Source organism: Panthera tigris, chromosome A1 (genome assembly GCF_018350195.1).
Source record: "Panthera tigris isolate Pti1 chromosome A1, P.tigris_Pti1_mat1.1, whole genome shotgun sequence".
NCBI lineage: Eukaryota > Metazoa > Chordata > Mammalia > Carnivora > Felidae > Panthera > Panthera tigris.
Window position 1 is genome coordinate 76,176,047 of NC_056660.1, and position 6,101 is coordinate 76,182,147.

The following is a 6,101-nucleotide window of genomic DNA, read 5'->3' on the forward strand; positions in this document are numbered from 1 at the left end:
AACAGAGAGACAACGTCGAGGGCGAAACTTTCCCTGCGGAATGGAAGGCTTTTCCCGCGGGTCTCCGTGTTTTACATGGAGTGTGCCCTCTGCGGGACCGGCTCACACCCTGTACGCGCATCCCTTCGCTGCCCCCAGCAGCCGTCCGAGCGTTGTGTTTCACACCTGACTTCGGTACCTAACGTCAGCTCAGGCCCGACCAAAGTCAACGGGGGCCAGGGATGCAAACGACTCCTGGGGACGTGGCGCCAGCGGGGCGGCCGACAATGGGTCCTGGCCCCGCACCCTCCGCACCTCGCTCCGGGCGTTCCCTGCAAGTGTCGCTGGCCCGGCCGCGGGACCTTCTCCTTAACTAGTCTCTGGGACACACTCACGCCTCCCCAAGGTGACCGAGAATTTAGGGTGACGGTGACAAATAACGCCCAAATGGAGAGGTGGCAGGAATTCTTCACTTTGGTTCTCGGCAAGTGCTTTCCCAAAGAACGCCTTGGACGCGCGCCACCGCGCCGACGGCTTCCACGGACCCACAGCGCCCACTAGCGACCGGCCTGACTTCCCTGCGGGCGAGAGCGCGACGGCCCGCCCACCCGGAACCAGACCGCCGGGACCCAACCGCGCACCGAGTCCGCGCCGGCAGCTCCTGAGATGACGGACAGCAGGGAGGACTCGGCAGAAAGAAGGCATAGTACCCACGTACAATTCAGTTTGAATAAGAGGAAGATACGCCGTATGCCCCCAACATGCTTTAAAAATTTTTCTGTGTACTCCAGGATTTCTTTAATGTTTCAGACGCAACGAACCAGACGGTATTCCTGCAAGATCTGTTTCTTTAGCTAAATTATCTACACTACATTAAAAAATATACATGATAAAACATCTTGTTTGGATATTTACCAGTATTTCCTTCACTCTTCCTTATAACCACGTTTGAGAATGTTTACGCTTTAGTAAGTATTCCTTTTTGGCAATACTAAACAAAAGTTGATGTACGTTTCTACTGGGAATGTATAAGTTTTGTTAAGACTAGTTTGTTAAGATCGAAAACACTATGGCACGCGAGGTACCGAATACATTCATTCATATTATTCCGGGTAAATCTTTGAGACGAAAACTATTTTACTTTCTCTAATTGCTAGTTTTAAAATAAGCCTCCAATTTGAGGATTTTTTTTTTTTTTTTTTTTTTTTTTTTTTTTTTTTTTTTTTTTTTTTAATGCTCAAATACTGCACACCGATTTGAAGTCACGGACTGATTCCCTTGAAGACTAAAAAACCAGGAAGGGGCAGATAGTATTATTCATAACTTTATCACAAGGGTTAAAAAAGGAGTGGTTTTAACAAATGTCCTAAAACATTTAAGGAATTCGTTTGAAATTTAATGTAAAGCTAGTGATTTTCTAAAAGAACTAAAACCGAAACAGTACCATCCGTTTCATATTTAGCAGTTATTTTGTGAAATTTAAATGGTGACCTCTTCGCTCCCACATCCTCTCTCCAAGTAAACTAGAGGAAATAAAGGAAATTTGCATGGTCTGAAAATAACCCTGGCTTCCATTTTTAGTAAATCAGATATTCACACGTCCAAAGCATTTTACCTAGAGTAAAATGTAATGTAAAACTTGTTTTTAAACAAAGTGTGTATTTGATCAAAAAAATAAAATCCTACACAAAGATTACCACTGTGTAACTAGGGTGTGAATATTTATCGATTTATTTTCAGTAAACACGGATTATCTGTAGAGACTAGGTGAAAAACATCAACAGTAACAATTTCAAGGTGAAAATCTTCCTCTGCTGTTTACCATAATTTCAGTTCCATTAACCTGTGAAGGAGGAGAGGGTCGGGAGCCCCTGCCCCCCACCCCCCTCAAAAATCCTTGTGTAACTTTGGACTTCCCAAAAACTTAACTACCAATAGTCTTGTTACAGAACCCTTACCAATAACATGAAATCAGTCACCACGTATTTTGTTGTTATATGTATATTCTGTATTCTTATAGCAAGCTAATGTTAAGACAAATCTAAGGAAAACACATTGAGACCACTGTATTTATTGAAAAAAATCCCTGTAAATGGAACCACGATTTCAAACCCAAGTTGTCCAAGGGGCAACTGTAATTAAAAGCATCATCTCAAGCCATTTGTGTCCATATCTGTACATATATGCCAGGCAGAAACTGTTACATCAGCATGTTACAAGACAAAGTTCAAACTTTAATGGATGCCAAACCAAAAAGAACCTAATCACATCAATTTGATACATGTTTGTATTTGGATTCCACTTTATGATTAAAATTGTAGGAAGAAAGTTATTCCTGAAAATCCATAATTTTACCAGCACATATTTAACCCCACCAAAAAAAAAAAAAAAAAAAAAAAAAAAAAAGGAAGTTTTATTTCAGCTGAGGAAGTAACTTCAACTACTTCCAAAGTTAAAGAAATTTCTAAAAGTCAGGTTAAAACTTGGGGCATTTCAGATAGTCAATTATAAAAGTCAATAGAAATATAAATTTGAATATATAACGAGGTAGCAAGTGTAAATTTCAGTTTAGAAGATTAAGTTGGCAATCAAGTTTGCTCAAGTAAATGCACCTTGGTAAAGTCATGTTCCTAACCCCTTGAATTCCTAAACATGCTTTGGTCTTTAGACCTTATGGATGTTTCTTATATATTCCTTGTATAGTAATCCATCAATTCTCAGATGTACTTCAAAAGACATCTTTAACATAACTTCTATAAAAACAAAGAAAAGCCTTATCTAAATGTAACATTACAGAGAAATTACTGAAATTTGATATACATGTTGATTAAACATCGTCCAAGCCATGAACTTCCCGTGTAGCTGTGAGCCTCTACTACTGTTTCTTGGCATTGCATGCGGTTTATTTCATAAAGGTCACTGAAATTTTTAGGACTCTTCTGCAAATGATACAGCTCAAATTACTCAAAGGGAAGACCTTTCAAAACAAGAGTAAAATAAAAGTCTTTTCTTAGTAAACTTTGCCATACACTCCTGTGTCATCTTTCTGCTTCTAAAATTCAGTTTACACGCATCGAAGCATCTTAAATTAGCATCTACTTATGAGTTTGGTAGGCAAAAGTATTAATTATTACACTGGGCTCTTGGGCCCAAAGAACATTTTTCCCAAGTTTAGTGACAACTGACTTTATAGACTAGAACAATATATTCCTTATGGAACTAAAATACTTCTCGACTACAGTAGTCATTTCAATTTCTAGTTTATAATCTATCACTGGTTTCATATTATTAATGCAAAAGCAGCTTATGTGGAAAGAGTACCATTATGGCTCCAACTAACTTGGGCACTTGGCATGAAATCTCATTTCCTTATTTGCAAACCAACAGGTTTAGAAAACCAGCCAAACTCCTGTCAACCTTCCAAGTTGGTTTAGGAGTTTGGTGGAGACAGATAGGTAGCAGCTGTGCTGTTTTGGTTTTACCACTCACAAACACTAATACTTTAACCTCTCCAAAGAGGATTCCCACTTCATGGACTGATACAGATGTACTGTATATTACAACAAGTTAAATTCTGCTCTAAACACAGAAGCAATCATAAGGAGATTAACATCTACTGTGGCTCCATAAGATCATTTTTGCTCCCTCCCTAACCCACTTTACAGTAAGATGTTCAACAGCACTTAGAAGAGGCTGCATTATGTATTCCTTTGTTAATTCCTTGCTACTTGCTTTTCAACCCATAGTGCAGTTCCAGAAGCCTGGAAAGTGAGGAAGGAAACAATCATTATCCAAATGTGTATAAAACCACAAACCTATTTTATTCTAACGCTCAAGGACCAGGTTTAGTAATCAATTGTTGTACAGACCCTCTTACACACACCCACAGTCGCACCCCTTAGGAATTCCTGAGTGACAGTGAAAACTGCTGACCACTGAAAATTTTACTCCTTAACTTACTGGTTTCACATTAATACATCTGAAGAAAATATATGTGAAAAATACAACTGTTCGACATCCTCTGGTCCAACCACTGGAGGCTCTGGAAAAGAACACTCTTCGGCCTATCAGTTATATACAATATATAGATCAAGACCGTGGGATCTAGTCCTCTGAAAACCAGTGACCAATCTGCTTCAAAATGTATTGTGCAGGCCAGGAGCAAGGAAGTGCAGATCTTCTGGATTACTGCACCAGAAGCAGCTCTATGATCATGCAAAACTGAATGCTAAAATAACACGGAGTAAACAAAACAGAAATAACAAGTATGATAAAGACAAGTAGGCAGGAAAATGGCAATTCAACAAATGAAAATGTAGGCCCTATTCTTTGGGCTTCAACACCCATTCGAGATTCCTAGATTGAGGCCCTTCTCCCTTTAGTAGTCTTTCACTAATTAATAACATTCTGGTATTTGAGTGTTCATAAGACTCCTTCCTGGAGCAAGTGGCAAGTCTCAAAAATTAAGATATCCTGTCTTCAGAAATTCTCATGGCCAGTAATCCAAAACAGATGGACGGTTCCGGGTGTAAAGGAACAGAAAATTAAGGTAACTGAAATGAGACACTCTAGTTAATAATAACAGCTTTGGAGAAATTTTAGTTAAGGGGCAATTGGAGGTGCGTAATATAAAATGAGGGATCAGAAATGATACGTAAGAGTTCAGCAAGCCAGGAGCCTATGCTTATTTTACTTTGGAAAACAAGAGGTGCAACATTACTGAAAAAGTTTAAAATCCTGGTGGCCATACAAAATAGCTGTGGGCATCTATGAGGCACGACTACATGGCTGGGTCGTTACCTTGAGCCGACTTCGCTACGACTTTGTAAGGGAAGCTGGAACCGTCAATCTTTAACTAAAAACCCCTTTCCCCTCTTTGCAAGCATTAAAGAGTCCTCACACCAAGCTAATTTAAAGGTTTCGTTTATACAATTGATAATTCTGCAAACTCCACAATAAAAATTGCAATAACTACATATTTTAAATACTGTAATGAAAATAAACAGTCATTAGTTACTGCTATAATGCATTAATAACCTAAAAAACAAATTATGAATAAAGGCGTGTTTAATAAATTAGGGAACATCTGAACTGCTAATTGGGAGAAAATTTGAACTTTTATAATACGTACACAAAGGCAGTGGAAACAAATGAAGAAAACAAATTAGTACACATTGTTGCAGCACAGAAAAGATTGGGTGTATTTTATTAACAATCACATCCTCTTTCCTGTAGCCTGGCACAGGAACAATTTCAATATCTGATGCGAATCTCCCGCAGCCGGCAGATACGGCGGGGTGTCACTAAGCAACTTACTGTGATTTCACACCATATGTGGCAGTAAGAGATTTTCAAAAAATTAAAAGGCACGCATAAGCTAATTTAAAAATGTAAGTCCAGGCTACTCTCTTAGATACAATGTTTATAACACTTGTAGAGCAAAACAATTTTTAAATAAACATTTCCCAAAACTTGAATATACAACCTAAGAACAATGGATCTGCACCAAAAAAAAAAGAAAAAAAAAAAAAGTTACATTTAAAAAAAAAATCATGAAATAGAGCTAACCTATATTTAAAGGTTAAAAAAGGATTCATAAAGCAACCTATATTCTTTAGGTAAATAAAGTGAATGTTTTAGAGTAATAGGTATCATAAGTCAGTTCTCACTACAGTTCATGCCTACTTAAAATTCTATCTTTAAAGATATTTAAACTGATAATATTGTTCCTTACCACAACAGACTCACTGAAGAGCTCAAACTAAAGCAATAGCATTTTTCTTAGCATGCACACACAAAATAATCTACCATTTAGGCATCTCATTAACTTCTGTTTTCACTTTGAAAGACTGATCAAACGGTCTCAAAAATATTGGAGAACATGTTTTCTACTTTGAAGACATGTTTATGCAGCTCAGGTAGCATTTTTAGATCCATATCCTTGTCTTGAATAAATGTTTTAATACCAGTAGACTTAAACATACGTAGATAACTGAGGCAGATTCTAGTGTATTAAGAGTCATCCGTAAGGTATCACATGCAAAAACAAAAACTTGTAAGAAGTTTAAGTGTGTTTGTCCCAAAAATAAACGTGCAGGCACCCTACATCAAAGAGGATTTGA